Source organism: Sturnira hondurensis, unplaced genomic scaffold (assembly GCF_014824575.4).
Source record: "Sturnira hondurensis isolate 20B ecotype Veracruz unplaced genomic scaffold, ASM1482457v3 Scaffold0005563, whole genome shotgun sequence".
NCBI classification, from domain to species: domain Eukaryota; kingdom Metazoa; phylum Chordata; class Mammalia; order Chiroptera; family Phyllostomidae; genus Sturnira; species Sturnira hondurensis.
In genome coordinates, this window is record NW_028078194.1 from 3,339,342 (window position 1) to 3,352,264 (window position 12,923).

Consider the following 12,923-nt stretch of genomic DNA (forward strand, 5'->3'; position numbering starts at 1 on the left):
TCCCTCCCTGCCCCTAACTCCTGGCTGCCACTGGTTTTCGTTTTTGTTTTTAACCATCTTTATAATGTTGCCTTTCCCAGAATATCAGATAGTTGATATTATACATCTGTAACCTTTTCATACCAGCTTCTTCCACTTACCAACATACAGATATGTTTCCTCCATACCCTTCTGTGGCTTGACACCGAATTTCTTTTTAACCCGGAACAATTTCTAATTGTATGGAGGCACCGTGGTTTGTTTATCTATTGAAGGATGTCTTGGTTGATTCCAATTTTTGTCAATAATTAGCAAAACTACTGTAAACATTTGTATGCAAGTTTTTGTGTGAACGTAAGTTTTCAACTCATTTAAGTAACCACCTAGGAGCATGATTGTTAGATTTTATGCCAAACCTATGTTTAGCTTTGGTAAGCCTGTTTTTTAAAAAAGCCAACTATTATCCCGTAAGACAGGAGAGTTATAAGTGACCTTCGCACAGAGAGGCACTATAAAAGAGGCCCTGCTTTCATCTGCAGTAAACACAATGTTTAGCTTCAGAGTGTATCCCCGAGACCTGGCCTACTCAGATTCAGTGAATAAACACTAGATAACTACCCCCATGGTTTCGCTTTGGTCTTTTCAATTTGGCTGCCAAACAGACTAGTCTGAGAAGGTTCTTACCCACTGGAATTATATATGCTAGTGGGAAAGACAATGCGTAAATATTCAACTGAGACCTGCTCAGGTGAAAATGCTGAATAGGAAAAGACCACAAATAAGCAGACAAGAAAATAAATGAGATTCCTCGTTAACTTTTATGGTGAATGTGCATGTGCAGCCAAACTGGGGTTGTACGGAGGGCAGTGTGGGAAGGGCAGGTAACTCAGAGGCAACTTGGCTACAAGAGGATACTACCTGGTCCTGTAGCAGAGGAAGGCAGGTATGTTACAGGGAAATATTATTATTATTATTATTATTGATTAGAGAGAGAGAGAGAGAGACATGGATTTGTTGTTCCACTTATTTATACATTCATTGGCTACTTCTTATTTGTGCCATGACCGTGGATTGAACCTGCAACCTCGGCATATTAGGAAAACACTCTAACCAACAGAGCTACCCAGCCAAGGCAAGGGGAAAGATTTATATTCGGGGCAAAGAAAAAACATGAAAACAGAAACAAAATGTCTTTACATCTTCTCTGTCCAATGTCATCTGCCTTTCTGTGCATCTTCCCATCATAACCTCTTGACCTGGTGCATCTCTCCCCATTTAAACTGGAAGAGTCTTAACTTTTCTTACTTTGCACATGGTAGGTGCTCAAGAAGAGCTCACTACTTTGAAAGGGTAAGCTTTGACCAATATACACATTAAAAAAGGACTCCATTTACCCTCAAAGTTCAACTATCACAAAAGCCAAACAAAACCAGAAATCTCCTCCTCTTGGTGAACAAGTGTTTTTAAGTGGGGTTGGAATGAAACCAGCATATACATTTCCAGAGCTTTGCAATCATTAACTATTCTCCACCTTCCCTGGAAATGCGAACTTGGATAAGCTCCAAGTGCCTTAGCAACAAGCCAGCAGCTCCCAAGCAGGGCCCCCAGTCCTCTGGTGGGGCCAGAATTTCAGAAACAAAGCATTTTTTTATTGACATAAACTGTCTTGCTTCCAAAGCTGGAATCCCAAGAACCAAGCTAATGAGAAAACTCGGTGCCAGGATGTCATATTGAATCAGGAAGGCCAATCCGTGAACACTCTGTTTCTCTGTGCTCAGCCCAGGCTGAAGAAGATACAGGGCAAACATATGCAGTGGTTTCTGAAAGGCCCCAGCACTTAACACTTGGACACCCAGATAATCGCTGTCTCTAGCTGGCAGTGTGGGGAAGGGTGCAGACCATGAAATGTTTTCTGAACGGACACACAGTGCCCTTCTCGGAGCAGCGGAGCTGCCAGCTGTAGACCTGGGCTGTGTAAAGCCTGCAAACTGAACAGGACAAGCAGGCCTCTCTGTCTGATAAGCCTGCAGTGAAACCCCACCCCTCTCCTCTCCTTCTAATCCCACCTCTGCCAACAGCCTCATCCAGACCCCTACTGCCGGCACGTTTAAAAGATGCACCCTCAGCATAGCAATAGGCATGCCTTAGTTTCAGGAGGATAATGGACTTCTCTGAAAAGTCCAACAAGAGGTGACATTTCTCTACACCCTGTCCAGAGTTACCTTTGAGTGTTTCCTGACTGTGAAACAGTTCAGGACGACTTAGCAAGCCAAGCACAGAAGAGGGCTTCAATTTGTGTTAAAAACAGTGAATGCTCGTTAAAATTAACTGAGCACTATGCATGCACAGCGATGTGCTAAGCACCTGACATTTATCATCTCACTTAATCCTCACAAGAGGATTGGTGGTTAGGATGGTCATGAACCCCATCTGACTGACAAAATGTAGAGGCTTAGAGAAACTGGGTTAGCAGTTCTCAGAGTGTGGTTCTGGACCAGCAGCATTAACATCACCAGGGTACTTGTTAGAAATGAGCATTGCCAGGCACCCTCGTGGACCCACTGAATCAGAAGCTCCATGGACGGGGCTAGCAATAAATTTCAACAAGCCTGGCAAGTGATCATGATGCAACTTACCTAAAACCACACGGCCAGAAGGATCTAAACACCAGTACTTTGGTTCCAGAGCCCTGCTCCTAACCTTTGCTCATTAGACTCATCTGGACACAGATATAAAGGGCCTTTCTCTCACCTACAGTCACAAACTCCAAACTTACAGAGCTGACCATCATGTATAGATGCTTGGCTGCTGAAAATGCCTGGTCAGATTAGTAAGAGGAATCAAAGGGGAGAAGTAGCCTGACTTTTCTACGTTAAGGCTTCTCTCTGACTCATGGGGCACTGTCACATTCCTCACAGGCAGGAAGACTTCCTGAACTCCAAACATGTCACCCCACCCTAGCCACCAGAGCATCCCCGAGCCTACACCCCAGCCTTATGGAATCTTCATTTCACACCCAAGAAAGCAGACAGAGCAACTCAGAGGAGTGGAGTGGAGGGTAGCTGATATTAAAAAATAGCAAATTAAAAGCATCTGTATTAATTTTTAAGGGATGCCATAATAATGTACCACAACCCGGGGGCTTAGAACAATGGAAATCTATTTTTCAGCCAGTCCTGGTGGGTGGAAGTCTGAAGTTAGGGTGTTGGCAGGGCCAGGCTCCCTCTGCAGCCTCTAAGGACGGATCTCTTCCTGCGTCTTCTGGTGGCCCCACATGTTCTTTGGCCTGTGAAAGCATAATTCACATGGTTTTCTCTCTGTGTCTTTATACCATCTTCCTCCTGTATGTGTTTGTTTTTGTACCCAAATTTCCCCTGCTAATAAGGAGACCAGTCATCTTGGATTAAAGGTCCACCTACTCCAGTATGACCTCATCTTAACTAACTCCATCTGCAATGACCCTGTTTCCAAATAAGGTAGTATTCTGAGGGGTTAAGACCTCAGCATGAAATGGGGAAAGGAAGGGACATAATTCAACCACAACATGAAGTGGAGATTAGACTACAGAAGTTTTCAAACATGGTGTTTGCTGCAAGACCAGTGTGGAGAGTTTTAGACTGACCCCAAGGAGGCCATCTACCTGAGGATAATTTCCATCGTGGCTGATGATCAGATCATCTGGTATTTGTTAAAACAAGAGTCCCCCAAGCCTCATCTCAGACATCCTGAATAACAAAGAGATTCGGGGAATGGTATGTTAATAAGCACCCCTGTGATTCTGATGCAGCCAGCCCCTCGGTGCTCCCAAATTTGGGAAGCACTGTTCTAGTCAGCCCTCATGGGATGCTCAACATTCTAGGCCATGTGCAAACCAAACTCCTCTGAGGTGGTACTCAGGTTCCCTCAGCATCCCAGCCCTCGGGTTGCCCTTCCAAGCCAGGTGATTTCACTGAGTTGGCTCTCATTGAGAGCCAACTTGAACCAGATTCTATGGAATCCATCTCCACTAACCCAATAACTTCCCCCCTTCAAAGAAATATGGACGAGGAGGCCACCAAGAGCTGGTGTCCAACTCAAGGGGGAAAATCCAGAGGCACCGTCATTGCTCTGAGCTGGGCCTGGGAGAACAGCCACAGGGAACATAGGGGAGAAGCAGAAGTCAGCAAGGAAACACTCCAAGGCAGGACTAGCCCCCTCTGCCCTGACAGCCGCACCTCTTCCCCAACCCACCTCACGGGTTCCCAGTGAGCAGCCTGGCACGGGACTCACAGCTGTGACAACTGTACTTGCCAGAGAAGGAGCTTACAAAGCAGCGAAGAATGAGCCCTGGACTGGGTGTCCAGATTCACCAACTCAGTTTACCTCTCAGAAGCTCCACTTCTTCCTCTGTTTGGTTCTCATCATTGATCGTGTTATGACAAGGAAAAGATACCCACCCAAGTCAGCCCAAGAGAAGGGAAGGGGACTCATTATAAGGATACAGGTCCCATGGAATGCAAGCGCAGGAAAGAACTTGCCTGCCTTCATGTGAACCAAAAGCATTCTATCTTTAAAAGGCTGCGTGACCTACCTCTTCTCCCTGTGCCTCTGCTCACGTCCCTCTTCCTGTTGGTCAGAGGGCATTCTCTGTCACTACCTCAGCATGTACAGCAGTCATCCTGGCTGACTTAGTCCCCAGCACCACCTGGCCTTTCGCCTCAGTTCTCTGCAGCTCCATGGCTCAGTTCCTCCATGCTCCGATTCCAAGTTCCCAGAAGGACTGAGTCCAACCTGCGTCAGGCAACCTTCCTTCACCCAATTAGGTATGACATGACTGAGTCGTGGGTCACATAGTACAAACCCAGGCACCTGAGCTGGCACCTCCTTAGGGGCTGTGGGTGGGCAGCAACCCAAGGCATGTCTACTACAGTAATATCAAAAAGTCACCACAATGTTTCTATTAATGTTTTGGAGGGGAGAGGAGATGGGAGGGAGAAAGAGAGGGAAAGAAACATTGACAGGTTGCTTCTAGTATGTGCCCGGACCTGGAACCAAAACCCACAACATAGGCATGCGCCATGACTGGGAATCAAACTGGTTTGCTTTGCAGGACAACGCCTAACCAACTGAGCTACACTGGTCAGGGACCATTCTCAAGCATTTACTAGATGGCAGATACTGAGCTACATTAGCACATGTAATCCTCATTCAAATACTCAAGCTACTTATTACAAATATGGAACCTGAGGGTCACAGAACTGAGGTAACTTATCTAAGGCCACTGAACTCACAAGGGATGGAGTAGAAATTCCAACTCACATCACTAGATTCCACACTGGCACATTTGCCTTTTTGCCATATAGACCAGGGAATTGTACCATTTCATCCCATACCAGGGGAAAAAAAAGGAGGTTAACAATCTCTACTGTGACTATCTGCCAGATTATATTGATGATAAAATAAAGTCACAGACTGAAAAATGCATTGGGAAGGCTGTACAAAGGTAAATGCAGAGTCTTGAACATGCCTGCTAGCACAGTCCCACAGTGCAGTGGCTCCCTGGGTATTTCCCTGAGGACCGCAGAGCATTTATCCACCTCTCCTCTGAGGCCAGAATTGCTCTGCCCATGGCAGAGGTCTTAGCCGCTGTCCAGGATCCCCTGGAAGGAACTGCCGGCTGCTTACAGTCTGGTGGGATGACTCCACGTAAACAGGATCTGAATACTCAACCCAGAGCTTGACACTCCAAGGCAACTATTGCAAATAGAGTAACTTTCTTGTTTTTCACAGGAAATTTAGCTTCCAATGCCCACAAGTTGGTCAGCTGGGTTCAAGTTGGGTATAAAAGAGCTTAAGCCACCATCACAATTGAGGGAATTCTCAATTTTAATGCCACCCTTCAAACCCCAGGATGGGAGTCAGGCCCACGGAGTTTCTGTCCCAGAGGGAGGCGTGTTTCAGAGGCTGGTTCACTCTCTGACGTGGTGGGAAAGATCTCAAGCCGAGGACCAGACCATGCTTTTGGTTCTTATGATGCTTCATGGTGTGTGTCACTTGGCCAGGCTATGGTGCCCCGATCATTGTTCGGTCAAACACTAATCTAGATGAGCAATTTTCAAAAAGGCAACTATTGGAAATAGAGTAACTTTCTTGTTTTTCGCAAGAAATTTAGCTTCCAATGCCCACAGGTTGGTCAACCTAAGGGAAATGTGCCGCAAGAGGCACATGGGTGTGCCACAAGAATTTTTAAAACGCGCAACACCTGACTAGTCAGGATGCTGACTTCTTTTCCCTTAGGTTGACAAGGTGAAAAATGACAACAGCCAGCACAACAATAGCCTGTTATGAATGAATCCAAATTATATCTATTTTTGTCAGTAGAAAATTATATCTACTTTTGTCAGATATAATTTTTTTCACATGCCGCAGAATTTTATGAATTAGTTTATGTGTGCTATGAGATTTTTAAAAAGTGGAAATCACGGGCCGAGATGCTGCTGTGATGGTGCTTTGCAGTTTTGATTAACATTTAAAATCAGCTGGCTTTCGGTACAGCAGATCACCCTCTGTAATGCAAGTGGGCCTCATCCAATCAACTAAGGACTTGAAGGCAAAAACTAAGCTGTCCCGGGGAAGAAGTATTTCTGCCCCAAGGGGTTCTGGCCTGCCCCACAGATTTCAGACTTCAAGACCTTAATATCAATTCTTATCTGAATTTCCAGCTTATTCCAGCTTTCTGGTCTGAAATAATCTCTCTCAATCTCTATCTTTCTCTCTCCTCCCTCACTCTGTCCCTCCCTCCCTCTCCCCCTTTCTTTCTCCCCCAACCACTGATTCAATCCTCAAGAACTGGACTATTGGTGGTGGCCTGTTGACACTCACCTCATATTGACTAATTACTGCAGGTGAGCCACTGGGCCAGACTTGGAGAGGGGAGCAGATCATGATGGGCCATGGCCGGGTGCAGGTCTTGTAGACTGAGTCCCTCCTCCTTCCATAGGCTCCTGTCTCTCCCTCGGAGACTCAGCTAGCCTCGGAGCGCTCACTGAGGTTTGTATAGATCAGGGAAGTCAAACTCATTTTCACTGGGCATCTCATCAGCCTCGAGGTTGCCTTCAAAGGGCCGAATAGAATTTCAGCTCCTTAACAGTTAAGAAGTAGTTACATTTATACAGTCCTAAAATTATTTCAGCCCTTTGAAGGCAACCACGAGGCCAATGTGGCCCCCAGTGAAAATGAGTTTGACACCCCTGGTCTAGATCCTCACTACTCAAAATGTGGACTGTAGAACAGCTGCGTGGGCGTCACCTGGGAGTTTATTAGAAATGAAGAAGCTCAGTCCCCACCTCAGACCAAGTGAATCAGAATCTGCATTTTAACAAGATTCCTCAGCTATTCAATACATAGGAAGTTCAAGAGGCACTTCAATTTAAGGCAACCCGAAATTCCAGATGGACCATGGAATGTCGAGAGATACGTTAGGTGTTAAGAAATGTGGGTGGCGTTCCTGACTGGACTCTAGACAGCTCTTAGAACTTGAGCAAAACCAACAGGGGAATAGACATGCTCAAGACTAACAAGGATAGGTTAGTTAAGAGGGTTTCACTATGTGCGAGGTACTAACCAGGGCAATCCACGTTTCTTTAGAAAAATATCTGTTCAGGTCCTTCACCTATTTTTAAATTGAGTTATTTATGTGGGGGGGTTTGTGTGTTTATTTTGGGGGGGTTTTGTGTTGTGTGTGGGTTTTTTGCCATTGAGTTGTATGTATTCCTTATATTTTGGGTTCACAAATAATAGATTTGTGAACCTTATCAGATAAATGGGTCGCAAATATTTTCCCCCATCCCACAAGTCTAGCTCAGGGCCCTTTCAGTTTCCTGATCGTTTCCTTTGCTATACAGAAGCTTTTTAGTTTTAATGTAGTCCCACTTCTTTACTTTTATTTTCATTGCCTGTGTTTTCAGTGTCATATCCACAAAAACCATTGCCAAGACCAATATTAAGCAGCTTTTCCTCTATGTTTTCTTCTCAGAGTTTTATGGTTTCAGGTGTTGTAGATAAGTCTTTAATTTAGTTGGAGTTAAGTTTTTCGCATGGTGTAAGATAAGGGTTCAATTTTATTTATTTATTTATTTAAACAAATTTTTTTGCATGTGGGTGTCCAGTTTTGCCCACACTGTTTACTGAAGACTATCCTTTCTCCATTGTGAATTCTTGGTGCCCTTTGCAAAGATAGGCTGACCCTATATGCGTGGATTTATTTCTGCAATCTCTATTGGACTGTACCTGGTTCTACTCACTTGTAAATCTCTAGGGTCTAGCCCAGTGCCTGACAGACAGCCAGCACTTAGTAACTGTTAGATGTGAGGTAGATGATCACCTGCAGCTCCCAATCGTTAACACCCATTCTCTCTCCCCACACACAAGTCGGAGAACGAGCTACAACCCAAAGGAGGAAACCAGCCTCCCCTTGATTAATAAATAACAAACCAGACTGCTGCCAACACTGCATACCTTGGGTTTATCCATTTCAAATCAGTGCTACCGTGGAGCCACAATGAGCACAAATAACTGTTTATAATCTTAATGACTGCTAGTTTTACACGGTTGTACTGTTGCCTCCAAAACAGAAACAATAAATCATGTGCTTCAATTGAAACGTGGAACACATTTCAACATCGTTGAGGCGTCTCCAAAAATCCAGATCAAAAAGGAATAAAACTAAGTGGAATCCTTCTATGTTTAAGGCACTGCAAGGTTAATTGGAACACCAGTCATGTTGACCTAAAAGGGCAAATTATTCAAAGTTATATAATAGATTAGACAAGTTCTTTCAAGTAAATTCTCTTTTCAATATGAAAACCTTCTTTCAGAAGCCAGCATCATTTTAATAAAGGACTAATTTAGTGCTAAATGAAAGGATCCATTGCAATTCAGAGCCCTACTTCGTGCGGTCTGCTTAGGAACCTATTGCAAAGTCTTCATCCCAGGCCACTTGGCTATGGTGGTGTTTAAATAAAAGCATCTCTTTTCCAAATTATGTTGCCATTTATCAAAGCTGCAATTCTTCTCCTTAGGGTCCAATTTTATGTTCATTTGCTTGTTTACCAAGTCTCAGTTGGTCTTTTCTACCCCCAAATATAAATATGCCTCCAACTTTGATTTAAGGCCAATGATTTCTAAAAGCAAGTCAGACTTCAGAATGTTGTTCTTTCCTGTAGGAAAGCCTTATCAGATCTCATCACACCCATATTGATTTTGTGAAAATAAACTCACTTGAAAACCAATAAGAAGCCCAGCTTTTGGGACCAGTGACAGAGAAAACATCATGAATGTAAATTTGAGCTCTCCTGGCAAAGGTTTCTTCTACTCTCCAAACACAGCAAAGAATCTGCCATGAGACATTCAATTCTCCTGCAATTCTGGATTTCCCAAAGCAAATATAATTTGAAGCAGAGATACCCAGTAGCCCAGCACAACCACTTGGATTGAAAGAATTGATTTCAAAAGGGAGGACTTCTCTGGACAAGGAATAATTTATGTTTACAGTTGTCTTTGGAGACGTTTGAGTTTTGCTCACTAGTTAATTCAGAAGAAGGCAGAAATTTTAGGAAATTAGAGGAACAATCTCTTCAATGTTCATAGTCGATGTTGCTGCTGAGACCTCTAAATAGAAATGATTTATATTTGCTTCAGCTCAATCTTCCACTTTCAAGCCTCATGCATTAAGAACAACAAAAAGATTCCCTTTTCTCCGTTTTAGACAAGGTCTTATTCAATCTTGATTCTTGAGGGCCAAGTCCTGAGGGAAGCACTTCACATGCGATACACCATAAATTTCACAACAACCTGAAAAGGCAGGTGTATACTATATCAGCTCCACTTGCTAGATGAAGAAAATGAGGCTCAAAGGGGTAACAAGCCTACCCAGGATTGCACAGCTTGTAAAGCTCAGACCTGGACTTAAATACTGGACCATCTGACTCATCACCTGAGCAGGTTTGTCTCCCAGCTTTGGGTTGTTTACCACAAGCATCAGGCCAGTGGCTTGGGTCTGTCCCCATGATATTTTTCCTTCTTCATAGTCCTCCCCATCCTCCCTCCAGGCAAAGAGAGCTTGCTCCAGGCTGTCTCCCAGTCCCCATTTTCTCGTGGCTGTCCACGAGTACGTCTTAGTGGGCAGGGCCTGTGTCTTTGTTTCTCATTCGTCTCCAGGGCCTACAACAGCCCTTCAAGGCTCTTGAAAACATGATATGTGACAGATCCCTTCTTCTGAAGTCTTGTTCATGTCATCTAGGTAATACCTTCAACTTGAGACTCCTTCTATCCCATCGACCAAGTCACAGATAAAAATATTCATTCAAACCCACAGTCTCTTTTTGTCCCGCACCAAGAGAGACCAGCTCTACCTGTGCAGGAAGGAAGAACAAGAAAAGAAAAAGGAAAGAAGAAAAGAGAAGGGCAAGAAGGGAGATGGTAGGGCTGGGGTGGGGTTTTGGGGGTAGGGCTAGTTCTGCTCATATCCAGCAGTGAACCCCTTATCTACCTCTATTATATTCATTGGATAAAGGCCCGAAACAATGAAAGAATTTGGGATTTGACAGGGGGAAATAAGGAGGAATTTAACAAAATTGCAATCATTAACAACGTCTTACTCATTGTTCATCTTCATTGCATTTTGTTTTCCTTTCTTTGTTATTGTTGTTGAATATACTTGTCTCCATTTTCCCACCACCACTTTTCCCTGCCAAACCCACTCCCACCCTCCATTCTTCCCCTCTTTGACTTTATCCATGGGTCCTTTATACATGTTCCTTGAAGACCCTTTCCCTTCTTTCCCCCATTATCTCCCTCCCCCCGCCCCTCTGGTTACTGTTAGTCTGTTTTTTCTTTTCATGTCTCTGGTTCTGTTTTGCTTGCTTATTTGTTTTGTTGATTAGGTTCCACTTATAGGTGAGATCACATGGTATTTGTCTTTCACTGCCTGGTTTACTTCACTTAGCATAATGCTCTCCAGTTCTTCGCTTAAGAACAGGATATAGTAAAACTGAACCAATTAGTCCAGTTCTGAGTGGCCAAAGAAAAGCTGACCTGTGATTTTATAAGAAAACAAGGCCCATTATCTACTAAAAAACTAGGCGAACACTTTGACTTTTTGAGTTCTAAATTAAAGATCCAAGTGAGCAGCATCCACATGAAGGACTTATCTAAGAAAAATAAGATAAAAAATGTACAGTAAAATGACAGCAAACTCACAGTTATTAACAACCACACCTAAAACAAAAACAACAACAAACTAAGCAAACAACTAGAACAGGAACAGAACAACAGAAATAGAGATCACATGGAGGGTTAGCAACAGGGGAGTGGGAGGAGGAGAGAAGAGGGAAAGGTACAGAGAATAAGTAGCATATATGGCAGGTAGAAAATAGACAGGGGCAGGGCAAGAATAGTACAGGAAATGTAGAAGTTAAAGGACTTATGACACATGGACATGAACTAAAGGGGGAATGTGGGTGGGAGGGCATGTGCAGGGTGGAGGGGAATGAAGGGGGGAAATGGGACAACTGTAATAGCATAATCAATAAAATATATATTTTTTAAAAAGAAAGAGCACCAGACTTGGTGAATTTCCCCAAATCTCCACATTGACAAGCTCTGTGACCTTAGAAAAGTGACCTACCCTCTCTGAACTTCAGTTTCCTCAACTATAATATGAGAATAATTTGAATTTCACCTTAAAGTGTTGTGAAAATTAAATGTTATTAAATTCTAATGCTAATGGCCTCTTATACACACATAGGCAACCACTGCTCACTAGCATCCAGCATGCTTGGGCTTTCTCTCTCCCCAAGGAGGTAGAATATATGCAGAATGAAGTTTTCTGAATATCCCATAGCTCCCCTGGGCAAACTCTGCCTACACCAAGGGTCCATGTATACCTACTACTTGATGCTGTTAGTTTACTCTTCTCCACTGTTTCCCGCGGATGCCATTCTCTCATTTAACTAAACAGAGTTGAGAGACAAGCAAATGAGTCTTTGATAGAAAGTAATTCTCATTAAAGCATTATATAATGGCCACTACCCTGGCCCAATTATTCAGTTGGTTGGAGCACCATCTCAGTACACCAAAATTTCGATCCCCAGTCAGGGCACATACCTAGGTTGTAGGCCTGATCCTTGGGTCAGGGTGCATATAGGAGGCAACCAAGAAATGTTTCTCTCTCACATCTCTCTCACAAGTCAATAAAAATATCCTTGGGTGAATATCTTTTTTAAAGATATTTATTTATTTTTTTAGAGAGAGGAGAAGGGAAGGAGAAATATATAGAGAGAAACATCATTGTATGGTTGCCTCTCATGCATCCCCCATTGGGGACCTGGCCTGCAACCCAGGCATGTGCCCTGACTGGGAATCGAACCAAGCATCCTTTGGTTTGCAGCCCACACTCAATCCACTGAGCCACACCAGCCAGGCCTGAAGATCTTTTTTAAAAGTATGCTGGCCACGAGTAAAACACCTGAGTGTCTTTGCAGCTTTCCCACATACAAACTCTGGGTAACAAATGCAGCTGTGTTTGACTTACACGGTGCCTTAATTTTTTTCTCTTTACTTTCCTCCCCATTAATTGAGATAAATGAGTCAGATGGTTGGCAAACTCCTGTTCCACTTAATCAGCCAATGGGTCTCCAGTATTTATTTGTGGTCAGTAAATGTCACCTCATCAATTTAAGAGACTGGAATTTTCTCTTCCCAAGCCCTAGGCCTTCACCTTTGACACTTCTCCAGCATCTCTTCCAGCTTGGCCCCTCCCCTCAGCGTGGTCTTCAGCTTGGATACCAGACCGACTACAACATTAGGAAATTCTCAATACAAACCATAGGCAGATTTCTTTCATTGATCTTACTCAAATCCTACTCATTACACAAAAGGTTTGAGGTGACTTAGAATAAAAGATA